Below are 27310 nucleotides of genomic sequence, written 5' to 3'. Positions count from 1 at the left end.
TTCAACTTCAGCTTCCAGAAGTGTAAGAGAGTAAATCTGTTGTTTTATGTCACCAAGTTTGTCGTAATTTTTTGTAGCAACCATAGGAAAACAATACACCATTCCATCATCCTGTATTCTTTGTTCACAATTTTATATTCTCTTTGGTCCCTTAAAGTACCAAATTTTAGCCTTTCCTAGACTCTCTCAGGCCCTGGTCAGTCCTTCTCAGTCAAAACAATTGAGTAACAGCTGCTCGACACATGCCTGAGAGGGGAAGAAACTTGTGTGGGATGCGTTGAAAGATGACAAGGAAGGGTCTTCATGGAGCTTATGTGCTATCTGAGGTATGACCCAAACCTCAATGGCTTCAAATATAAATGTCTTTTTTAACTTTACAAAGTAGATGAGAGTCAAGAGTCCAAGGACTGCTTGGCAAATGACTCTAGTTCAGGGTCATGGGACTGCCTTTAAGATACCAGCTGGGGTTGCTCTTAGCTGAGAGCTTGGCAGAGCTGAAAGATCTGTCTTTATGTCTCTGTTTCTGTCCCTCTCTCTGTCTCATCTCTGTCTCTCTGTCTCTGTCTCTCTGTGTGCTTATGGTGTGGACAGAGGACAAACTTGTATGACATCATTGAGAGTAAGCATATATCTCTTGAGACAGAGTCTCTCACTAGCCTGGATCTGACCAATCAGTGTAGACTGGTTGAACAGTAAGGCCGCAGGAATCAGCCCATCTCTTGCTCTCCCTCATGGGATTATAAGTGTGTGCCACCAACTGCACAATTTTCACATGGGCTCTGGGGATCAAACTCAGATCTCTATGTGCAAGGCATGCACTTTAATAATCAAACCATAATCTCAGCCCTGTGGAGGATCTACTTTAGATCAAAACCAAAATTAAGTGAGGATTTGGCATTGAAAAATTCAGTTCTTAGGTTTACTTCATTCTCAAAGAAGTGATTCCATGTCTGTGCTGGCAGATCTTGGGTCCTTGCTGTTTAATGGCAAGATATCTCAGGTCCTATGACGTGAGCTTCTCCAAGAGATTGCCCAAGTGTTCTCAGACATGGCAGCTGGCTTCTACAGAAAAGGATGAGAAGGAGAGACACACAGAGAAGACAGAGACAAAGACAGACAGAGAGAGAGAGAGAGAGAGAGAGAGAGAGAGAGAGAGAGAGAGAGAAGACACAATCTAATCACTGCCCTCAACGAATCACTAGATACAGACACCAAAGTGAAGAGAAATAGGCTTTACTCTCTAAAGCACAAGAGTTCCTGGACATATTTTAAAGCAACACAGGGAATCTGTAGGACAGAGAAGAACAATAGGACAAGGGAGAATTCCCTAAAGACAGGTAGCACAGAGTGAATCAGCCCTGGAGCTAGGACCAGGACATAAAGGTTTAGACTCCAACAGTCAGCAAATACTTCCAGGTCTGTGGCATGAAAGAAGAGGTAGGGAAATAGGCACCACTTCTTTAAAAACTAGTGAAAAGCAAGGTGTGTGTCATGTAGACATCCTTTGAATATGGATGCATACAGAGAAGAGAAGGAGGCAACAAATAATTTGGATAGGATTGGAGGAGACAGGAGACTGGGAACATCTGCTTGTGAAAGAAGGTAGCGCCCAGGAACATCTGCCTATGGATTCCGCACAGCAGCCAGGCAACTCTAGATGTCAGAGACTCTGTCAAAAAGTCTCACGCCAGAATGATTGTTCCTGAGGAGGCAGGTGCTTGCTGACCTGAGTCCCAGGAGTAAACTTAAAGTAAGAAAGGAATGAGCATGTATTTGAGAAGGATGAGCCTGGAAGATGAGGATTTTGGAAGTTACATTAACTTCATAGAAAACAGAGGGTGCATGTGGGTGAGGGCGGGGGTGGATCCTCCATAGTGTCAGGGAATGCATGGTGCGAGTCAGCTAGGGGGCTGCTAATGTCAGGGGGAGAGGTGATGCTGCACACAAACTGAGAAGAATGATCTGCAACAAAGTCCTAGAAAGTCCTGTGCTTTGGACTTAGGAACTCCAAAGACTGGTAGTGTCCTTGAGGCAGAATTCTAGAGATCTCAAAATACTGAAGTCAAAGTGACTGAAGTACCAGCTCCCGGTAAAGGACAGGTCTGACAATCAACCCTCCTTCTTTTCTTCAGTGACCTGGGGAAGCCACTTCTCAGAATTGCCACCACAGTGACTCTCAGTCAGATACGTCATAAACCTAACCTGCTAACTAAACTGCACTGTGTATGATTTGATTGACAAGAATTCCGTGAGATGTTATGATCTTATCCCAAGAAAGTTTTGACTTGTAGAAAACAAAACTCAAAAAAGCAGTGGCTAAGCACGTAAAGGTTTGTTCTCCCAGAGGCAGGAAGCTAGGAGCAAGGCAGCCCAGTGCTAGTGTGGAGCATCTTCAGACTCACGAGGACCACGCTAACTCCATCCTTCTGATAGTTCATCTATTCTCCTGTTCCTCTTGAAGTTCACAGTGGACACCAAGGTCTAGTCAGGACACTGAAGTTCTGAACTGCAAGAAGGAGAGAGAAAAGAGGAGACTCATTTTCCGGCCAAAGCAACCTCTCTGGAAGTTGTACACAGTCTTTTTTTTTTTTCCCCCAGTTCTGGCTCACTAGCCAGAAATGATTCACTTGGTCGTATCAAACTTCAAGACAGCTAAGGGATTTGGCTCTATGCAAAGTCTGAGCCTGTCTGAAAGGGAGCCTGGATATAGGGTGACTTTCAGCAAGCTTTCCCAAGCCCCTACGTGTGTGTGTGTGTGTGTGTGTGTGTGTGTGTGTGTGTGTGTGTGTGTGTGTGTAGGAGATTTAGAAAGGCCAGTGGGCTGAAAATCCCATGTTCTTATTAGATAAGATAACCCTGTGATTTCAGACTCAGGATGCTTGACTCTGAAGCTCTATGGTGGAATGTGAATGTGAAAGAGAAGTGAGGTGTGAACAAAACTTTATAAGAAACTTTACTTAGATTGAGAGATAAATGGGAGATGTGACAGCGGTGATGTTAGGAGCCCAACATCTGGCTTGATCTTCATCTTCCCTGTTTACTTGAACTTGTACTTGAACCCCTGGCTTACAGGAAACCAAGAAGTTTAGTGTAGCACATTCTACTGTATCGGCTGAGTTACTCTTGGCCAAGTCTTCCCTGTGTCTTTATTGGGGGCTGTCTTGGAAATATGGGGTGTTAAAAGTGGACAGCCCTGCACCATTTACCCAAGAGCAAGGTGATTGACTCTGAGCCTTAAGTCACCATCAAAGATACACCTCCCACTTTTCTATATCCAGCCAGCCCGCCTTGAATCGTCTTATATGTCTCTGGAAAACAATGTTGAATGGTTTTGAACACATATCCCCAGTTTTAATCTGCACACTCGATCTTAATTGGCAGATCTTGTCCTAAAGCACCTCTTTTAATCCCTCTAAACCTTAATTACCTGTAAGCCTGCAATTAGCATTTCAGCGTGCTGTCTTCTCTCCATGCCTGCCACACCAATCATCAGGAACGAGGCCCTGCAGTCCTTCCCTTGACCTTGGACTATGACGATCCCTGTACCTTCTGCTTTGAAGGAGGTGATGGGAATTTGATCCGAATTCTGGGATCTCAAATGACGGCTACATGAATGTGTTCAGAGTGAGGTTTTGTGGGCAGAATTTGCCAATGGCAGAAAGGGTTGTGGGGTCTCAGATAAGGCGTCCACTGCCCCACATCTAGACCAGATCCTCCACAAGGGAGTAACAGCCTTATATTTAGAGGTTCCCCAATCCTCAATCAGGGCCTTGGTCTTGGATTGAATAATATTCTTGCTATAATCGTTTTTAAGAAAGAACGCTGAAAAGCTCCTCTAACTTTTTTTCTTTCTTTGTCCTCCACTCCAGTCAGCCCTCTAGGACAACAGGAGCGCAATCTCTAGGTCAGTGATGCTCTTTTACAAGGTACTGAGCATCCACTGGCTGTCCTAGGCACATCTGTACGTGCCAATAGTTCCTGCTCTCTGTTGCTTGCCTGAGTGGAAGTAACCACACGTCCCCTAAAGCAGATGGTGATGCATCCAGGCATGCTTTCTGCCATTCTTACCTACTGCTCTCAACACTTCACCCACATCACCTGGTACTTGCTTGCATTCTAGAAGGACTTCTGTAGCCTCTCAAGGCACATTCCACAACCTGACTTTGTCTGATTGCCAGAGTACACCCTATCTGCCAGAGCAACTGGATGCAAATGTGAAAGTGAGCAGGTGTGGACCCCAACTTTCTCCATCCTTATGTGGGCTGATTTAGAAACTCAAAGGCTCTGGATCATCGGCCAGTAATTGGGCGACAGTTTTGTGTCATATACCCAGTTTGTAAGGCAATGTAATAAATAGTCCTGTCCACCAGGCGTGCTGTAAATATTAAATGAACCAGTCCATGTGCCATGACATGAATGTGTAATGCCCTTTACAGGCTCTTGCTTTGAATATTTGGACCCTAAAGAGTGGAGCTCTTTTGGGATTCAAGAGCCCTTCAGGGATATTGCCAAGTGGGAGGAAGTGGGTCACTAGGAGAAGGTCTTGAGGTTTGCAGCCTCATCCTTCTGCTAGCATTTGATCTGCTTCCTTTTCCGCCCAGATGTAAGCATGCTCCCTCTGGCACAGAGCCACCTGCCACCATGCTTCCCTTGTTCTGGTGGACCGTGTCCCTTTAAACCAGGAGCTGGAGAAGCCCTTCCTCCCGCACGGCGCCTCCTGTCAAGCACTTGCAGTAATGTCTGGCACACAACAAACTGCTGCCAGTCCTCATCACTATCACCATCACAGTCAGTGGCACTGCCTTTCTCCGCAGGGCGGCAGTCCCTCCCTATGTTGTTCTTAGTGCTGCTTTATTGCCTCTGAGTCTCACAGTTGAGTCTGCCTTGTCTATCTTCCAATGTCTCCTCCACCCGTTCATGGTCTCTATCCTTTCCAGCTCCCCTAGTCCTCTCCTGGACTCTAGTGACAACTCCCAACTGGTCTTCTTCTTCCAGGCTTCTCCTTCGCTCCTTTTCTACACTGCAGCCCAGTTCATTCTGTAACATCTGCCTTCTCATGTCACGTCCCTACCCAAAGCTGTTGAAGAGCACACACTTTACGGAAATAACTGTAAGATCCTCTTCTTAGCACAAGAAGTCCCCGGCCTGGCTTTTCCCATCCATTAGCTTTATATTCGTTTATTTTATCTTAACAACACATCTGGTCATATTAAGCCACCAGCTTCTCTCACGCGCCCAAGGCCTTTCATGCTTGTATTGGTTGTGCGGCCTGACACACGTTTCCCATCTCTTCACCTGCATAGAACTCACTCCTGGACTCAGTCCAGATGTTTCCTCATCCAGGAAGGCTTCCCTGGATGCCTGACGAATCCATTTGTCCTCTTTTCTGCTCTTTTAACACAATGGTGTATACTCCAAAACTGTCTATTAGTACTTTAGAAAGTGATATTTGTTTCTCCCCGTAGATGGCAAAGTTTCATATTGCCAATCTTGAGTCTAATTCATCTTTGTGTCTCCAGAATCCAGTATGGTATTTGGCCCAGAATCTGTGTTCAACAGAGTTTCGTTTGACTGGTTGTGCAGGGAGATGGAAAAGCTTACAGAGGGGACAAATATACAGCCATGGCTGCTAAATTGAGACCACAGTCTCGCTGACTGTCCAGGGCCAGGAGTTTACATGCGAGTCCACACTTTCTCCTCCAGCCCTCTGCCACACACCCCACCCCCTCAGGCCCGCAGGCTTTATTCCACTTTGTTTGTAAGCAGTTTCTGACTTTGGGCATCTCTCATTGTTGCTGTCAGTGCTGTTGAGACATTTACTGTCACCTTGTTATCCGGGAATCTCTGCATGGCTCCCAGAGGTTGCAGACAGCCCCAGGGCTCACAGTAGACAAACAGATTATCTGCCAACTGGGGCTTGTGGACGAATATTTGGACAGGAACTCAAGAAACCCCAATCACACCAGCTCTGGGCCTGCAAAACGCATTGTTTATTGTTCTGGCCTCTGGGTTTGGAAATGTCAGACACAGGCAGACTTTTTCAGGCTTCTTGGCTTCCCTATGCGGTCCAGAAAACTGCTATGACCCACAGAGTGTGCTTGGAGCCTCCTTTCTTTGGCTGTCTCTGCAGTTTTGGGATACCAAAAGCCACTTGTTTTTCTGATCTCAGAACATAGCCCAGAGTCATGGAGAGGGCAAGTTCAGGGTCTGATCGGCAGGCTGCTGGGGCCAGAGCAGAATCCCACATACCCTGGGTCTCTCTGGTATCTGAAACGGCTGCCTGGCTTGTCTGCTGAGAACAGACAGGTAGCCCTCTTTCAGCGTACGCCATGGCCTTTGGTACTGCCCTTTCCCATAATCAAAGCCTTAGCCAATGGTTGACTCCAATTCAGACCCTGGAGGTCTGGAATCATGCTTTTCCTTTTTATGCTGTGTGTGTGTGTGTGTGTGTGTGTGTGTGTGTGTGTGTGTGTGTGGTGTATTTTCAGAAATGTTATTGTGCGGCTGTGTGTGGTAGGCAACAGAAAGATAAACAAGACTGTGGTGATCCCTTCCCTTCCCTCAAGAATTCATAGTCAAGTTGGAGAGAGAGAGAGAGAGAGACAGAGACACAGAGACACAGAGAGAGAGACAGAGAGAGAGAGAGACAGAGAGAGAGACAGAGAGAGAGAGAGAGAGAGAGAGAGACAGAGAGAGAGAGAGCACAAAATAAAGATGAGTGGTTGGTTAGTGCTCCATCCTAGCTAGTAGAAGAGGGACTTATCTAGGTGTGAACCATCTTGACCACATCCTGAAGTAGAGGAGAGATTCAGCTGGCGGTGAAACCTTCCATGGTGACACTAGATAACCGGCTGCTAGGTGCTCCCAATAACACCCTCAACCCCTCAGACATGGAAACCTTGTACGACTGGAGACAAAGGAGCCTGACATCTTTATATGAAAACCACTTTCTCCCTCTTGACTACTTAACCTTCTAGAAGATTCCAGACTGGATCACTTTAATCCTAGGGGTTTGGCAGGAAACTGAGAGGTCCCAGAGACTCTGATACAAACAAAACAAAACAAACAAAACAAAACAAAACAACAAAAAAAAGACAAAACAAAGCATAAATCAACCAAACAAACAAAGCCCTATTTACTCCTTTTGAATTCTCAAGTCCAGAGCATTGTAGCAGGGGAGATGAAGGGAGCTCAGCATCTTGACACTGTTTGTGGCTTTAAAGACTGCAATATCCACACTGAAGGGCTGGAAGCTGGGGCTGCAAACAGGCCCTTGTCATAAGGCTGGAGGAGCCAGCCGGGCTGTAATTAGCAGGACCTGTAATTGTGACATAAATAAGAGTGGAGGCACTGACAACTATTGTTATTGAAATGTCATGTTTTGAATGCAAAAAATACAGCAAAAATTTTGGGAAGCTGGGTGATATTAATGTATGCAAATATACTTTAATTAAAGCTCAGCCACCAATGGCTTTAAGTAAAGGGCTTGATTTAAATACTTAAGCAAATATTATAATGGCCCTTGTGACGGCGACATAAATAGTGAGAGACACCGCAAACAGTGCCAGGAAGAATCGACTGGCAGACCTCTGTGTGTGTTGTTGTCTGGAATCCAGAAGGCCTTCCCAGACTGGGGGTTCGCTAAGCTGATCTCTGGGGTCTTTGGAGTTTGTGGGAACCTAGTCTCCTGGTTTCAAGGCCTCTAGTGAGAAGGAGTGAAGCAACAGCCACATGTGACCAAAATGATCCTTGGTCACACTGTGCTGCCTAAGTCTGGATGTCCTGTTGGTCCGCCGTTCATATCTGCCTCATCTCCCTGTTCTTGAATCTGGGTTCTGAGTTTGTTTACTTCTCGATGTATGTTTGTTGAGACGATTGTCTCTGTGTTTGTGACTCCGGAGTGATACTCACTGAGGAAATTCGACAGCTGCTGATGGATATCAAGGTCTGTGTCCTCTCCAGTACATTGGTCACACTATCTCATAAACAGACAGCTAGTCCCTGCCTCTGCCCTGTCAGAATGCTGGCAGCCAACCTTCACACACAGAATGAGTCAGTGTTACACCTTCCTGTGGAGGGGGCCTGCTCATTAGTGCGTGTCTCATCATGTTAATCACTGGGGTAGAGCTTGAGGGCTTGGATTCTCACTCTGACATTCGGTTTTGTGGAATTCAAACATGCCTATGGGAAGACACACAGTTTTCTATGCGATAGTAAGTAGCGGTCATATCAACGAAGGTAGAAGAAGTCAGTCTAAATAAAGACATATACGAAGTCGATGGAAGATGTGCAAAGCACTTTACTAATTTCTAGTGTTGAAGACAATATAGTCAATCACATGCTAGATAAAATGCATGGAAATTTGGAGTCATATTCTGAGAGGCACAAGAGAAATCAGGCTTCAGGGAGAGACACATCTTATTCTTTTGTGGGTCTACCTTACCAAATCATATTGCTCTCAAAGATGAGAATTTGGAGTTCAAAGGTTAATGACTTTGAGATACTGTCCGTTATCTAAGTAACTGTTAATAGCCATTAGTGGACCACGCATATGGTTTGCTGAGCACTTACTACATGGCAGACACTTAATGATGACATCCCATTTTAGCTGCCTAAGCTGGAAGTGTAGGCAATGTTGTTCTCTTATAGTTTACGAAGATACTATGAATCAGAAAGGTTTCCAGAATATACAGTACATTCCCCAAAATGTCCCCCATATGTATCATACAGTCCCACTATTTTTATTAAGGCAGGTTTCCACAGAAAATGTCACCTCTCTCTATCTTTTCATTGTTATGTTACTATAATTATCAATATGCATTATGATTGATGCTATGTAGTTATTGATACAACTAGATTTAGGCCTTCTATGTACTGTTTTAAGTTACAATATAGATATCTAAGCATTTGTGACCTAGTTAGAGCTAGTATTTTTATCACGTAGGCATTAAGAAAATGGAGACAGTTCAGAGACATCTTGGTCTTTGAATCCACCCTCTTTATTGTTATAGATATGTATATCACCTCTACATAAATTGAAAACTCCACCAGATAGGGTTGTAATTTTTTTCTTTTGACAGGCACATTTTTCAAAGGCTGTGAAGGAAAAAATAGCCATTTTTGTTTCTTATTTACTCTTGGAGAATTTCACATATGCATATATTGTATTTTGATACTATTTACCTCCTTCCCCCTCAGCTCCTCAACTCCACATGAATCCCTTCCCCTTTATCTACCTCCTATTTTTCATGTTCTTTTTTTAAATCACCCACTGAATCTAATTAGTGCTAGCCATACACACACGGGCATGGAGCCGTTGACTGGAGAGTGGTCAACCTACCAGGGTCTATAGCCCTAAAGACAATTGACTTTTCATCCTTTATTATTGTCATGACAATGAAATAGTCAATTTTGTTGGCCTTATTCCTATAATATGTGTTTTCTGTCTGGTGCTGTCTCCCTTCGGTGCTTCCATGGGCAAACCCTTTAGAGCAAGCCTGCTGGTTGTGAACCCCCCCCCATATTTCCTTTAACTGGAAACTATCTATACCTGTTACTTATGTATTTATTTATGACATATATTTGCATGTCTGTGTGTGTTTGTGTTCACATATGTGCAGGCGCATATGCCTATGTTGGATGTATGTGTGTAGACCAGAGGACAAATACCTGGTGTCTTCCACTTTGATTTCTGAGACAAGATCTCTCACTGGCCTACAATTCACCAAGGGAGGCCCAGGAATCTGCCAGTGTCTGCCTTCTTTCTCAGAGCTAGGATTACAAGTGTATACCATTATGCCTGGCTTTTTATTTTATTGTAAATTCTGGGGATTAAACTCAGGTCCTCCCTCATGTTTGCAAAGCAAGCATTTCACGAGCTGAGCCATCTCTCAACCCTCAGCTTCACTTATGAAGAATAGTTTTGCTGGCGACACAGTGCTATGGGAGGACACAGTGGTGGCAGGAGATCCCCCTCTTAACACTTTGTCCAGAGCTGTTAGCAATAATCAGTGAATGAGCTTGTCTCCACTGGGCTTCTTCCGAGGAATTCCCTCACTGGAAAGGTAGGATTTGAACTGAAGTGGCATGGCTTGGAAATAAAATGCCCCCAGCAGGTTCAGGTGTTACACTCTTGCTTCCCAGTTGCTGGCACTGGTGTGGGATGCTGCAGAACCATTAGAGGTGAGGCCCGGATGGAGGAAGTGGGTGTCCAGGAGGTGAACCTTTATAACTCCGACTCACTTACAGTTGCGTCTCTGCTTGCTGTTCTGCTGAGCTGTGAAGAGGGATGGAGTTCTAGCCATGTGCTGCCATGAAACCACCTGCTGAGATGCCCTCCTGCCATGATGGACTGTATCCCTTCAAACCATGAGCTAAATTAAGTCCTCCCTTAAGTTGCCTTGGCCAGGTACTCACTCCTAGCCATGGGGAAAGCAGCCAGAACTCTAGATCAAAAGGAAAGGTGTCAGTTTTGCATGCAATACAACTACCTCTGATTCCCTGGCTCTTAAATAGGTGACTTCCAAGTCAGCCAGAAAAATTCAGCTCTGTCTGCTTCCTTCAGCTTACTTAGCACATGGTTTTTCTGATTCAGAGGAGGGAGAGCCAGCAGAATCCAGCAGCAGTTAGTTTATCTTTACGAGAGAGAGAGAGAAAAAAAATCAATTACATGATGATTTGCTTACTCACCAGTTGGCTTCTCTTCTGGATGGCAACTCTTCCCTGCAATTTGCTCCGTGTTGAGCAAAACTGTTGTGAGACTCCTTGATTTGTTTGTATTTTATGACTATGGCCAGAGGCTGGGAGAACCTGAGGGAGAAAATAAAGAGGAAAGAGAAAGTGGAATCGAATGCAAACAAAAGCAAACCCTCCTTCCACACATCTTTCCTCGAAGAGCACACCAGAGACTCAAACAAGAGAAGTTAATCCCCCAGAAGGGAAATGGATTTAATTATAGGGCAATCTTGCCCCCCAAATACGGAAAATAATCAGTATGTGGAGTTTCACACACACACACACACACACACACACACACACACACACACAAACCAAGGACTTGCTGGAGACAATTGACTGAATGAAAGAGTCCTGCATATTTATAACCAAAGGTTCAGAAGCGTGTAAGTGTGTGAGTGTGTCTGTGTGTGTGTGTGTGTGCACGCGCACGCACGCACATTCAAGTAAGGCCCTTTTTTCCCTTTTAAAAATTCTACATTGACTGATTCTGAGCTGTGTATATTTTACTGTTTCAATTAGCAAAGATTATTATTTGTTTTTCTTTCTTTCTAAGTGCTTTGGCAATCATTATGCCCATGATGACAGAGTTTTGTGGGCCACTTTCTCATTTGCAGGCACTCCCTGAACCAAAAGCCGTAATAAGCCATCATAAAATCAAGTTGGTTCATTGGAGAGAACTGGTCTGTCCTAACAGACAGGCCATTAAAGGTAAGTTGTAGAAGGGGATCAGTGAGCAACCATCATAAATGGATCATCAGGCAAATTAGCAAAGCATTTACTACTCAATGGTGGGAGAAGACCCTTTCCAATAACTTCCCTAATGCCGCTGTAATTGGGGAAGATGTGCCACGGCACAGCTGTGCAGACCATTATCTGAACAGCCACTCGGCTCTGCCAGCCAGGACAGGACATTCTGCTGAAAGCCTTCTCTGAAAGTTAGAGGCCTGATTAAGGAGCTGTGAGCATCTCAGGCAGCTGTGAACTCCCTACACCAGCGGATGCCTACAGAACGGCTAGAATTTGAAGTGAGGAGTGGGAAATGTGTGCCTAAGAACCTCCCTCTCCTACCTAGGAAGGACTGTTTTGTGGAGCCCTCAGAAACCAGCCTCTTTGGTTCTCTTTGTCGTGATAAAGGGAAACATTTCTACTCTGACAGCTAAGTCTTTAAGAATGAAGCTGGGGGCGGGGGACACAGTTTTAAATCTTGTAGATGATGAGACACTTATTACTCCCTGTAGATACTGGCAATCTTTGTCCCCCCTTGTAGATTGTAAGGCACTTCCACAGGCATTCATGAGATCATCATATCAACTTGGGGGTAGATTATTATTATCTTCATTTTTAGTCCAGAGGAAGAATCCAGAGAAAGAAACAACTCACCCAACAGCTTTAAAAAAAATTATCATCACCGTCACTGTCACCACCACCACCACCACCATCATCATCATCACCATCACGACCACCACCACCACCACCACCACCACCACAACCACCATGACCATCACCTCCACTGCCACCACCACCATCATACATTCCTGTATGATTCATTATATAACCCTGGCTGGCTGGAACTTGATATATGTGCTAGTCTGTCCTGGAACATGCAGAGGTCCATCTACTTTTGCCTCCAGAGTACTGGGATTGGCACTGTGTGTCACCATATCTGGCCTGGTATCTGATGAGATTTGAACTCCATTCTTCTCACCCAATGCCTGACATCTTTGCAGAATAAAGACCTTTGTGAGTCATGTCCTTTTCCACAGTTTGCTAAGTCTCTTTCCTTGATTTCATTGTTTAATGTGTCCTCGACTGCAGCCCAGGGGGTGATAGCACCCACATTCAAGGTGGCTCTTCCTCCTCAGTTAAACCTTTTGGAAAACAACATCACAGACATAGAGGTGTATCTTTCAGGTTATTCTAAACACAGTCAAGTTGACGATGGAGATTCACCATCTCATGGGTGATGCAACAGAAACAGAAAGAGCCTTTGGGAAGAAGGTCCTGAGTGTGGGAAAAGTACAAACTTCAGGCATTCTGCATAGAAGGATAGAGAAAGTTGAGCAATAAAGTGAGTTCTCCAGTTAAGAGGAAGATGTGGCTCTTCATTACCTAGTGTGGAATCTCTGGGTTTGGAATCTAGGTACCTCAGAAGCGATCTCAGTCAACTTCCTCTTAAGCCCACGTCCTCAGTCTCCTACATCTTGACGTCCTGAGTGCTTGTTTTGTCTGTTGGTACAGTGACAGTTTTAAAATCAGGGGCATGTAGAAGTATATGGGTCACAAGGACTCTACTGGGATGGACCAAAGATTTTCCTCATGCTTTCTCTGTGGAGAAACGTTATGGTAGTTTCTGAATATTCCGGGCTTCTCCATTTACACAGGTTAGCCTTAGCGTTCTGAAGGCCTCAGCTTTGGTCATCTTATTGGGAATGTCATTTAGAAGTCAAGCCATCCTTTCTATAGCTGCTGGGCTATTGAAAAGCACAAGAAGACATGGCACTAAGGCAAGAGCTTTGCCCATAAATGCTCAGTGAGGCTCCCTGAATTAATGAGTTTGTGTTCCAGGATACTCTCTCGGCATGATTCCTGTCCCCTGTTTCCTTTGTCCCTCTGCCAGTCCCAGCTGCCTTCTGCTGTCTCCCACCTTCCCACCAGCCTTCCTGTGCAGCCTTCTCACTCCTGTGTTTATCTAGTCTTTCCTCTTGTTCACTCTGAAGCCATCAACCAAACCTGAATTTCCACATTTCTTGACACATTTCTAAGGCCTCTACCCTCTGGCTTTAACCCAAGGGTGGTTCTTCCCCAGTAAGTGCTTCTTTCCTGCTTCTTGTGCTCCAGTGGGGGAATTGGTTTTCGCTCAGTTTTGTTTTTGTCTCTTATATTGGGCAGAAGCCTCTGTCCCTTATGGCTTGTATCTGAGGATGAAATCATTTTTCTCACTTGTTTTCATCCACAGACATTACCATAACACACTGTATCTTCCGACATTACCACAACACATGGTATCTCCCTTTTTCCTTTTTTTCTTTCTTTCTTTTTTTTTTTCTGTGTTGGTGATGTGGCAATTGGAGGCTTGATCCCTGGGCCATTGTCCCTTGAGGGCTAGGTAATTGACAGAGGCAGTGAATGACTTCCCTGAGATCCTACCTAGCTTTAAAATATAAAACAGCCACCTGACACCATCTCCTTCATCAAACTCTCACTTGCCCTCAATCTAATTTCAAATGCTGGTAGTCACTGAGACGAGAGAAGAAGCTGTCTGAAAGATCTCACATCTGGGATGAATTGTTCACGCCCAGAAACAACAGTCATAGGAGAATCATCACTTCCACACACTTCTCCACAGGACTGGTCATACTTATTTGCATGCATGAAATGACAGAAAAGGAGAGACAAGTGTGGCATAAGATGGCATGTTAGAGCGCTGACTTGGCAGGGCCAGGAAGCATGGATGATAGAGAATCCTGGCTTGTTAATCACTGGCATCCGAGGCTCATGGGTTATTCGGTCTTAGTACTGAGAGTGAGAGTGGAGAGGGAAGCTCCTTCCTTCAGGGCTGGCATAGGGTTTGATGATGGTAGACTGAGAATGTAGGAGAGCTGATCATGACTTGTAGGATGACCAAGAAGGACAAAAGGAAAAGGAGACTGGCTTCTGGCCTGACGCACTGTCTCCTTCCTGTTCCTAACTCTCACTTTAGGCCCTCCTCCCTTGAATGTTTTCGTCTCAGACATAATTCTAGACAGTATCTATGCTTCATAATATAATGGGAGAGTCTCCCACTCTCAAAAATTATTAGCTGAGAATTATTAAGGCTTAAAGTGCTATTCTAGGGATGTCTGCATTTTAATAACTTTGAAATCTTTGAAAACTCAGTTAATAAATCTCCAATAAGAGGACTTCAGGCCACAAGTGAGGATACAGTTATTTAATGAGAACGCACTCTGTGCTCATCCCGTTTTGTAGACTGGGACTGCAGCAATGAAGAATAAAGCCTCCCTTAGTGGCCTGATCACCTCCAGAAGAAGGAGACAGGTGATACGCAAACAAATGGCTCCAAAAATATTTTAAATATTTCTATTTATCCTTTGAGAGTGTCACGGATGTATGCAATATAATTTGATCATATCCACTCTCTATCCTCTTTTTCCCTTTTGTTCCCCAACATGTTTTCCTCCCACCTTCTTATCTTGTTCTTCTTCTTCTTCTTTTTTTTAATCTAGTTAGTCCAGTTAATATTGTCTGTATATGAGTTGGTACAGAGCCATCTATAAGGGCAGGAACAGCCTGCCAGGAGCCATAACCCCCAAAATGAAAAAAAAAAAAGATGATTCCTCTTCCCTTAGTAGCCATCAACTGCCAGCAACTCCTCAGCTAGAGGTGGGGCCTTGTGTGCCTCTCCCCGTCCCTCCATGGACTGTTGACCAGCTTGATCTTGTGTTGGTCTTAGGCAGCCAGAGCCATGGAGAAAAATAAAACAAGATAAAAGGATTTGAATGTGCTAGTGCACATGAATGTGTGAGAGGGTATACATGTATGTGTGTGCATGCATGTGAGAGAGATATAGATAGATGATAGATAGATAGATAGATAGATAGATGATAGATAGATAGATAGATGATAGATGATAGATAGATAGATAGATAGATAGATAGATAGATAGATAGATAGATAGATAGATAGATAGATCGATCTACATAGGTATAGGCCATCTACTGACACAACCATGGCCTAAAAATATGAAGTCTCTTTTGAGGAATTCCATTCTCAGCTTGGTCTTTCATGGATGAAAGGTTAGAGATTACCTTACATTTTCTCTCTGGTGTTTCTGGGAGCAATCTGCACAGATCACCTGACACCTGACAGACAAACCTGAAACTTCCAAACCAGCTTGAGAGTGGCTCTGGAGCCTCGGACCGTGGGTGCGGCTTTGTGCCGCTCTCCGCCTGCCTCACAACCTCCCCCAGCAGGCTATTCCTGAGGGGACAAGGTGGAAGCAGATGCCTCCCGCTGTCTCTGAGCAGGCTTGTCAGGCAGTAAACTGACTTACTCCTGGGGATGAAGAATGGCAGTAGAAGTTTTGGCATCCCAAACAGCTCAGCATTTTCAAGAGGGCAGGTCTCAGGACGTGTCCCCTGGTTGCCACTTCAACTTCAAACAGAAGCCAAACAAATGAGGCAGAACACATGTCTACGATTCTCCAGAGCAGGCTCCTTCCCCATGGTTGTAGCACGTTTGCACGGGCCTCCAAATATCTCTTCTCTTTGTATTATTTATTTATTTAGAAAAGCAGCATTTCCACCCGAAGTCACTCATGCATCTTGACTTAGAGCTGAACTGACAAGGAGCGGCCTTCCTCCTCTGTCTGTACTTATCATTCTCTTGGGCTGGTGGCAAGGTCCACTGCTCAAACAGTTAATATTTTTTTTTTTCTGACACAGCCGTGAGTGTGTTTGGAATTCGAAATGTAAAGGATGTTGAGTTTTACATTTCTGAGGGAAACGCCGGCTCTCCGCCAGACCATTAATCTCCAGAGACTGAGCTTGCAATAATGCAGTAGGGGGAGGGTAGGGGACAGAGGAAGGGAAGAGAAGGGAGGGAGGGGAGGAGGATAAGGATATAGGAGAGAGGTGTGTGTGTGTTGTGGGGGGGGGGTGGGCATGCAGAGCAAAAGTCACCAACAGAGAATGAGTTCTAATCTGTTAGCAAGAGCAGAACAGGAGACTTAGGAGACCAGATCTACCCAGCTCTGCTGCGCATGGCTTAGGCTTAGATGACTCCTATCTGCCCTGTTGGCTTCTTCATTCCCTTCTCTACCAAAACACGGTCTTGTACACAGGTTAGATGTCAATTTAAATATGATAAAAATGAGAATGCTGTTCTTCCAGCAGCAGATCAGGGAAAGTGCCTTTTACAGATATAAGGTGTTTTTATAACTGTCTTTTTGTGGAGTTTTACCACTAAAGCATTAAGGACCCAGATCAACTAAGTGTTAATTCCAGGAAAAGTCTTTGGATTAGATGAGCAAATTCTTTGCAGAAAGAGACGATTGCTTGTATGCAGTCATAAAATAGTAAGGGCCTAGAAACCCTAGGGGTCATGATCCCACCTCCCACCCAGACAAACAATCCCTTTTATAGATTCCTCTGAGTTCCCACAGCACTTGGCAACACAGTTCTCAGAACTATTTGCTTTTGTGGATGTTTTAGACCCACAGGCTGTGTCTTTCTACCCTTCTAAACCAACGTTCCCTGGAACAGAACGAGAGCATTGAGTAGGCACACAATAAACATTCCCGTGAATGAACGTGACTGCCCACTGGCAAAGACTGACAATGCGGTTGTTCCGTTCTTGGCAGCTCTAATGGTCAGAATCTTTTCCATTCTAGAGCTAGACCGGAACTACTTCAATTCCACCTGCTTTGTGGGCTTCCGTGGGGTCTTCTTTCTAGGCTCTGCAGAAGGCCAGAGGAAACTCTTACATTGTTTCCATCTTTTTTGTTCCTCAATCTTTTCTGCTTCCTAAGTTTATTTTTCCATATTGTTCTTTTTCATTTATTTTTGAAATGACATGTGAACACCATTCTTTAAAATGTGATCCCTAGAATTATCCAAATACGATTTTGCTGGCACGCAGTTTGGAAGGAACCGGATACTAAGATCATACTTACTCGGTCCTGGTACCTGTGTGGAACATCATATCCATTACTAGGCCCTGCTACCTTCACGGAATACCCTATTTATTCGCTCATTTCTTCTCATTAAATCTAAAAGCCATCTTGTGAAACGAAGATCACCTACTCTGTTTTTCAAGATACAAAAGTTCCACAGGTTCGTTCACTGTGGCTGAGGTCTCATTGCTGAGATGCCAGAGCTAGGACCTGATCTCAGATTCAGCCTTTTCTACATCCAGCAAGTACAAGTTACATCATTACTGTGTGCCATGCTGTGGATGTCCTTGTGGTGAGGTGTTCTCAGAAGTGAGACCTTCTAATTCACCAAGCTACCGTTTGTGGCTCAGGACCCGAGAACTTGTCTGGGGTCAGCTGTGCTAACACAAGCCCACCGTTGTGGCCATATCATGTTACAGTATGTGCTGCATGAACTTTCTCCTTCCTGTTGTCTCTTGGTGTCTGTCTTGGTTCCCATATACCTCTAGCATAAGACAAGGTAGTCACAAGCGTGCCTGGCATGGTATAAATGAAATGCTTATTTGTTAAATCCAGACTTAGACCTTAAGATAGACCTTAAGGTGGGACTTCAGGAGAGAAAACAGAATAATGCCAGGAGAGGGGAGTGGTTTTTTAGTTGAGCAGAAAGGCAAGCCATTCCTGGCCATTGCTGGGATGATGCGGTAGTTGGCTGAAACGACTTTGTATCTAGTGGGACACTGACTTTTCTGGCCTGGAAACCGTTGCTCATACCAATGTGTCTGATGGTCTATTAACAACCTTCCGAGATTCCTCCCCTCTGAAGCCCAAGGTATTTTCCAGGATCTGAATTGGAGACTTTGTGACTGTGTTTAAACTCATTAATTACTTATAAGTGGATATGGGTTTGTGCTTGTTTTCATTGACCCACTGTGAATGGTGTCAGCTACTTGATTAGCGTGTCTTCTGAGGTTTTGTTTTTTGTTTGTTTGTTTGTTTTTAATTGGTAAAACTGTTGATGGACATGGATAATGACAGGGACCCAAAGCACACAGCCAAAGGGAGGCCTTTTGTGAGCCAATCAACATTTTCTAAATAACACTAAAGATAACTAGGATTTGAGCTGGCTCTATTATTATATTATCTATATTTTAATGTGATGACCATGGTATTACAGGAGTCATTTTCAGTTTCTTACTATCAACCACAGACTTTCCAGGAGGAAATAGGAAAATGTTAAGGGAAGGCGGCCATTGGCAACAGGACCACCACTTTATTAGGATCCAGAAGCTCTCTTCAGTGAGTTATTCTAGACTCCAACTGAGATCCCAGGTAAGATTTTTATTTCTGAAACTTTTTTTTTCTTTTGGTAGAAGGGCATAATAATATCCCTCTTTTTCATTATTGGCTTCTCTGATGATCTAATAAAACTATGAACCCTTTGTCTAGCATGTTGCTTGTACTCTCAGAAACCCAAGTCCCCAAATTCCTGATTAAGAACACCCAGGAGCTAGCTGGAGAGATCTCAGCAGTGAAGGATGCTTATTGCTCTTGCAGAGGACCCTGGTTCACTTCTGTTCCCAGAACCCACAGTGGGCAGCTCAAAACAAGCAAGTTACAACAGTTCTAGGGGATCCAATGCTCTCTTCTGGTTTCTTTGGGTATCTGCACACACATAGTACACACAAACTCATGCACACACCCACAAACACAGAAATAAAAACATAAATAAAATCTTAAAAACAAAGACCGTTTAAGATGACTAAATACTAGAAAGGATAAGGCAGATGGTTTTAATAAAGGCAGCTCCTCATTTTCTGAGAACCTAAGGTATACCTTAAATATTACTACTGACACACAGCTGGAGATCTCAGGCGTGAACCCAAACAGCCGCCTGAGTTCTTGTCTGGCTTCTTGGTCAGACTTGCTCCAGAGAATGTACAAGCAACAATGGCCGGACTCACATTGCTATGCCAACTTTATTTTCGATTGACTGACTAAACGGCTTAGATGTTTGGCCATGGATAGCAGTTAGAACATGAAGTAGACTGGATCAGGGTCCCCCCACCCCACCCCGCATCATCTCAGGGTTAGTTTGTTTTGTAGCAGATAGACTCTACCTTCCCGCCCTTTAAGTCAAACCTTGCCCATCTTCCTGTTTGAGTCAATAGGATATTAGTAATTATGATAAAGCAGCATGGTGTGACTAGGCTTAGACTTTTCCTCTCTGTTATGTCCATGTGGGAGACATTCTTAGAGTAGCCCATGGGTTCACAAAGATAGAAAACATGTAGTGGCAAACTGATTCCCAGATCACCTGACCACAGCTGGTGCCAGATAGGTGAGAAGAAATCTCGGGAGCTATGGGTATTTTGATTCTGATGATTAATTTTATTGTCAACCTGAATGGAATAAGGAGCACCTCTGGGTGTGTCCTTGATAGCATTTTCAAAAATGATTAGATTTTATGGGGGCTCCAAATTAATGAATTTGGATTAAGTCCTTGATGGATCCTTACTAAGGTGACATTATCTAAATATAGTCAAAGGCAGGAGATGGGATCTAGCTGGAGAAGCAGGTTACTGGTAGGTGGAACCTTGGGAGCTATATCTTAGCTGGTTATCTTCTGTTTTACCTAGTTTTCTCTGTTTCTGGTTAAAATATAATAAAAATTTTCCTTCATCATGTGCTCCAGCCACCAAAATATCCTTCCCAAGAGACCATGAACTAAACTCTTAGAAACTACAAGTCAAAATAAAACCTTCCCCATTTAAATTGTTTCTGCCAGGTATTTGGTGACAACAATGGCAAAAGTGATACATTGTTGCATAGTTCTACTGGAGCAAGACAAGGCACAATTTTTGATAGTCTCTTGCTGAACAAAATCGGTTGACTCGAACGTGAGCCTTCAATCTTGGTGGCAGCTTCAGAGCTAGGCTCTTTGCGGACGGCCCCAGCTTGTAACATAATCTTTTGAGCATGCACCCATAGCTCCGAGCTTCATTTCTTCTGAGGTCGTTAAATATTTACATATATCCATGCCCACACATATCTCTTTTCTGTCCATCAGGACCTAGCCTGCAGCTTCTTCTGCCTGGAAGGGCTGAGCTATTTTGGAAATGAACCAATTAAGAGCAGCAAGGCCCTGAGGCTGATGGGAGACTCAGCGACCACAGATCCTGACAATGGACGATGCTGGAATTAAACTGACATGTGTGAGCAAAGTGTGGGCTCTTGATGGAGACAAAGCAGTTCCCGTGACTCACATGTAAGTACATTTCTGGTATGCGTATCCACCAGAAGGCATTTGAATACTGGTATCGGTGATTGTGGTTGAAAGATGGGGTAAGACTACTACTACTACTACTCCACACATGATGGTAACTCACTATGCTGGAGGAGTCCAGTCCTGTTTAGTATCAGACCACCTAATACTTAATAAAATAACACTATGTAGTAGTACTCTATCCATAAAACTTAGCATCTCTGTCAAACACATACTTCTCTTCATTCAACCTAACCAATAATTTTCTGAAAGCGGTATAGTTTTTATCTGTTTTTTTATGGACAAGGAACCGAGGCTCAGGAAAGAGAAGTAATTTGCCCAAGGTTTCAAGGCCAGTCAGTGAATGAGCCTGAGTTTCACTCTCAGGCAAACAGGGTAGGCAAGGGCAAACAAAGAAAAGTCCATGTTGTCATGAAACTCACAGCTTAATTAATTGCTAGATGTATACATTTTAACAGAAGGATATTTTTAACGCGGATTTTTTTTTCTTACACTTAAAATTGCTAGTCTAGAGGTAGGACATGGGAGACAGCAGTAAAGTAGAGAAACGGGGTGTTCTGGTATTGAAATTTGTTTGCAAAGCTTTACTGGAAGAGAGTCTGTGGATGATCAGGTGTGGGAGGAGAAGAAAAGGTCCTGGAGAACGAGGGCATGAATCACGATCCAGGAAGTGCTGGCAAGGGTTGGGCTAAACAGAGAAGGCCTGTTTGCAGTCCTCAAGGGAGGAGGCGCGGGGTGGGGGGGGACGATAATAACGACGACAACACACACACACACACACACATACAAACACACACACGACTGGGGAATCCTTACTGCACTGGTGAGGGTGTGTCCTACCATGTGGGAAATGCCAAACTGTCTTTCTCTCAATAAGCTAATCAGTAAAATCTACAAAACAACAACACGTGCCACTTGAGGGTGAAGAAAGGCTTCTTAAAAAGGGAGGCCGCTGAGGTCACGGCCAGGGCTCACACCACTAGATAGGTGCTCACAGTGTGAGAGCAGATTGCATCGAGCACCCCAACATTTCTCTGGAGGAACCAATGTGTCCCGGGCCTGATTCAGCCAGAGGCATGGCCGGCTAAGGACAGAGCCTTTGTGGAAGGAAAAAGAGTCCCTGGAGGTGAAGTTAGTTCTGGGCTAGGGAGCAGGGCTGGGGTGTGGACTGGGGGCTGGACCTCCACTGCATGTTATATGGGAACAGTTACACACTTCACGCCTTCATGAAGCTGTAGCGTCCTGGTAACTCTTCCTCACCTGTGGTAGAAGAGCTCATTGTCCCTGGACAGAGGGCACCCAGGTCAGGTAGGCCATACGTTTAAACAAAGCCCTAGACGATGAATGGGCTTTTATTAGACACGTGGCGGACCCAAAGGCTTCCTGTCCCCGGAAAACAACTGTAAGTACCAGCATGGCTTGCAAACGGGAACTTCACCTGGACATGCTCACGGGAGCCCCGCAACCACCCCAGATGAGTACAGACAGCTTCCCTCCACCAGGCAGCACAGATTCAAGGAAGAGGTGTCTCATTTATTTCTAACTTCTGCTTAGACAAGGCCAGGAGATTCACAGGCGAGTAACTGATCCACATTTGTGGCAAGAGGGATGGGGTGTCTGCCTGCAGAGGAGTTTGGGAAGGATGTCTGACTGAGGAGAAAAGAGTCATGAAGAGAAAGCAAGGCTGCTGTCACATGGCTCCTAGGCAGAGTCATCATATACCAGTTTGTATGTTTACTGAACCATCCCATCTCCCACCTAGACACAGAGCAGGACACAGGACAGATGGGCTCAGACGCAATGACGGCTTAGCAAGGGGATGGTCTTCAAGGTGAAGCTGAGTCTAGAAACAGTGAGACAGCAGATTCCTCATGATCTGGGACAGTAAATGCTCATAACAGAAGGTAAGAGACTTCATTGATCCATTCTCCCTTTCAAACACGGCTTGGGACCTTGGAAATGTGAAACGCAACTGAACAATCGTGTTTTCCTCTGCCTCCTTTGATGCCTCTCCCAGAACTGGCCTGAAACATGTGGTGTGTTATCCATCGCCTTGCTTGTCTTAGTCATGCCAGGGCTCAGGCTTCAGAATTCAGAACTGGGAGGCAACAGTCTAAGAACTCCGTTTCTTCCTGGAATCAGAGGGGTCTGGAACAGAAGAGTTCCCTATGCAAGCTTGGGGATCAATGGGCAGGGCAGGGAGAAACAGGCCAGACGGGGTAGGATTCACTCCAGTCAGCTTGGCAGAAACAACAATGGGGTTTGCTAACTGACAGCTGAGCATTAGCCCCAGACTCTTGGGGAAATGCAATCTACCATGGCGCTGTAACATATATCATCTCTTCCTGGATAAGAAGAAACAGTTGTACCTCCTACCTATTAATCACTTCTTCCATTAATCAGGGTAACTCACCATAATTGTGATTACAGTTGGGAATCAATTAATGTTCACCTTAAAATAAAGTGTAGAGAGGAAAGCAATTAATGTAATAGCGAGAGCATCAGATGACACAGATGTTATTGACAGTTATGGATCACGTCCTGCAGTGTGGTGTCCACAGCACTTTCACGGAGAGGCTGATGGTGAGAGAGGAGACATGGGATCAGGGCAGAGAGAAGGGGGCTCCTCTAGTTAGCAGCCATAGAGAAGCAGCACGCTGGGGGCTTCCGGGCTTCCCCATCTCCACCTGGGGCTCCAGCTGCAGCCGCCCAACTCCAACGACCAAAAGAAACAGACTGAAGAAGGATCACAGCCTTCCTGTTCTTTAAGGTGGCTGGTTTATCACCGACGACCTAATTTGTTATTATTTCTTTCTTCTAGAAGCTGTCTGTGGTTTTTCAGACTTGGATCTGTTTTGAGTGTTTGATGGGTGTCATTTGGAAGAGATTTGTGATGGTAAATAGCTTTAACCTAATTGAAACATAGAGAAAGACCTAAAACTCTTTCTGAATGTGTGTGTGTGTGTGTGTGTGTGTGTGTAGTTGTGCGCAGGGGTGTGGCGTGTTAGATGCGTGTTGAAGGCATGTACAGTGTGAGTTGGATGTATATGGTACCTGCACATGGTATGTATGTTTCTTCTGCTGCTTTTTGCCTTATTCCCCTGAGTCAGGGTCTCCCAGTGACCCAAAGGCCTGCCATTTTGACTAGACTGATTAACCCAGGAAACTCCCTGGATCTGCCTGTTTCTTCCTGTCCACTCCAATACTAAGGTTACAGGCATATGTACCTGCCTGGCTTTTTTACATGACTGCCAGGGATTTGAACTCAGATTCACATGCTTGTGATGTAAACACTGCTGTCTGCCCAATATCTTTCCAGCCCCAGTTTTCTTTCTTTTTTCTTCCTTCTTTTTTGGGGAAATGGTTTTACAGTATATCTCAGACTGGCCTTGAGCTCACAATCTTTGCCTCAGCTTCCTGAGTGCTTGGATTATAGGTGTGTGCTCCCAACATACCCAGTCATAATGCATTTTTTCAAGGCAGCATTTCTCTCTGTTCATGCTTTCCCCTACTCTTTAAAAAGAAGATGAGATAAAAGCTACCGTGGGCCTCTTGTTTTAGCTGTGGAAAGCCAGTGTCAGGGAATAAATGACCTGCTAAGGTCTCACGGTGACTTAAAGGCAGGAAGAAACTCAGTATACTGTCTTTCCACTAGGTCTACCCCAGAACAATCATGATAACACAATTCACCCTGTGGCTGTTCAAGTTCACAGTCAAGTAAAATGGTCTCATTTTCTGTGTGACATGCTTCTCAGGAGGCGCCCTGAGCGGCAGTAAAAGATCCAGGGTTCAGTCCCTCACACCTGGATCTTTTGCCAAAACTTGAACAAAAGTTTAGAGTACACAGCTTCATGTGGAAGTGCTCGGAGGGCTAATTAGATGGACTCTCCATTTTCCAGATGAGAGAACTGAGGCCTGGGGTGAAGTGGTGGGGGATGGGCCATCAGCTCCTGCTCCAGGTTAGACAGAAATGGCTCAGCCTCACTGGGTTGTGGCAAAGCTGATTTCAAGGCTGAGCAAAGGACCACACAGTAGCTGAAAAGCAAGTCTTTGTGATGTTCACTAGGAGGTTTTGAGTAGGTGCAGTCTGTGTGGTTTTATATCGAGATATGTGGGGTCCTGCCAAGCATCTTATCCATCTCAATAACTAAAGCAGGCACTCTTGTCTACCCGTACTGTTGCTTATTCAGTTTCTTTCTTAAGCTCCCTGGAGAGTCCAGACCTACAATTCTTTGTTATGTTCTTTCTCTGAATATTTACGTATCTGCCTTCAGAACAACCACTCCAGGTGATCCTGAGTTTTGCCATAGCTGAAGTTCTGGAGTTCATGCACCCAGGCTACTTTTATCCCCTCCCCTCCACCATCCCCCTCCCCCCCTCCCCCGTTTTAAAAAAAAAAAGTCTTTGCTTCTAGTGCCTGGAGGCTAAGACATGGGGCTTCTTGGCAGAATGACACAGTTCATTTGAAAATGGCTACAGGGATTCTGATTTCTTCCTCCCATGTAAGGGCTTCTTCTGGTCACTCTGGTCATGCCTAAGGTCTCAAATGACCCCCTGCAATAGACTCAATGGGAAGCTGGGGTAGGTAGGCAGAACTGTTAGGAGTCAGAGCAGCAAAGGCCTCCAAATCCACTAGATGGCAGTAGTCAGTTAGTCATGTAGGGAGGTGTTGCCTAGAGAAGCAATTCCCAGCAGAGTGGCCACACTCCAGGATTTATAATCAAGTCCAGAATATCTAAATATAAAGATACTTTCTCTCCTCCTGCATTCCCCGAAGATTACTTTCACTCTTTCTAATTATTATTTAAAAATAACAGCTACTCTGGGCTAGACTATGCAAGATTATGGCAGAAACGAAACAGTGGCACCCAACCCCGAATTGGTGGTTGGAGAATTCAGGAGTCAGCACAGCATGAGCTCATTCAGCTGCCGCCGCCTCCTCCAGGCAACAGGCTCCTCTGGAGCCTTTTCTAGCCCTTGCTCTGCAGACTTCCAGGCCTTCCAGTTAGGGACCTCATTCAGGCCTGAGCCCCAAACCACATTTCACCACACAACTGCGCTGAGCTCGGAACCAAACCCTAATATTAATTTATGGAACCACAAAGCCATTACAAAGTTGTGTAGCATTTTCCTTATAAAAAGGAAAAAGAAAGAGGGATGGATGAAGGGAAGGAGGGAGGGAGCAAGGGGGCAGAGGGGGAGGCAATGAACTCATACTGAGGAGTGATTTGAACTGAAATCAAATCTGCATTATTTCCTAGCACTATGGAGCCAGGGTTTCAGGATGTTTGCTGAACCTTGCTTGAACTGAATGTGTCTTTCACAGCCCTGCCCCCCTGGTTTGAGCCGGTTGGTTTGGTTCTTTGATTCCCCTGAAGCTGCTTTCAAGACTATTCTGTCCTCCAGTATTGGACTCTTATAGTAGGCTTGTGTGGAATCGTGCCCCCAGAGTTAGTCTTCTACATAGAGATACCCCAACTCTTGTATAAACTCCTTATTAGGCTATTTTCTTGTTGGTCTTGGTCATGTCTCTAGCAGCCAGAGTCTGGTGGTTGGATCTGAGATTTATGTAGGACACTTGGCTAAAATATAAACAGTGGTTTAGAGAAGGGGAATCTGCTTCTTGTCAACAGTAATACTAGGCCGGGGGCCTCCGGGGAAGCTCAGTTGGATGCTTATCCAGGGAACCACGTTACTAAGGATTCTGGTCAAGGCTAGCCAGCAGCGGGTCAGCTGAAGATCATTCTCTGAGTCAGGTTCGTAGTCTGTCTAAGGACCCACCTTTACCTGGGTTAGCAAGGAGGGAGCCCAGTCAGATTCATAAGCCTTTGTTGCCAACAATGCTTGGCTTTCTGTGAACCAATCACATTTTTAGTATCCACTTCATTTAATCTATTAATTGAACAACCCTCTGAGGACCTTGAGTGGACGGACCAGGTTTTATAAGGTTTGGAATTTGTACAACTCTGGAGGAATAGAAGTTATAAGAAAACGAAGTCAAGATTCCAAGTATAATATTAGACAACAAAGACAATATTGATTTAGAGTGATGCAGGCTGAATCACGCACTTGCAAAATGGCTCCTACTGGGGAAACTCAGATCTCTTTCTTCTGAGTCGAGGACCAGGGAGGCTTAAGCTCCACTAGCTTCCAGGTAAATTATTCTTCAAGTGCCCTAGTGACGCTCAGGGACCTCCCATCACTTGTTCAGGGCCAGACTTAATATGGTGTCCAATTCTGTTGTGAAATCAAAACTTTGGACTCTCATGGAGGTATACACACATGCAATCCCAGCACCCAGCATGGAGGCTGAGGGGGAGGATTGTGAATCCCAGGGCAGTCTGAGCTATATAGCAAGCCTCTGTGTTAACAAACAGTCAAGGGCTCCAAATTTTCATCAACTCTTAACTTGGTGTGTTTTTGTTACTGCCGTCTCCCTCTGTCCCCAGACTGTTCTGCAGCTCTGGGATTCCACCTTGAAACCTACAGTACGGCGTTCCTGTTGGTTTGAGTTAAAAAAATTTCACAAGCTCCTTCCCTAGTCCTGAGATCAAGCAGAATCTTTAAGGTGAAGGGTGATGTTATAGTTCACAGGTTGGGGTGACATCTGTCATGAGTCACATGTTGGAGTGACATTT

This window comes from Myodes glareolus, chromosome 4, assembly GCF_982192425.1.
Source record: "Myodes glareolus chromosome 4, mMyoGla1.1, whole genome shotgun sequence".
NCBI classification, from domain to species: Eukaryota; Metazoa; Chordata; class Mammalia; order Rodentia; family Cricetidae; genus Myodes; species Myodes glareolus.
This window is presented reverse-complemented; position numbering follows the sequence as displayed.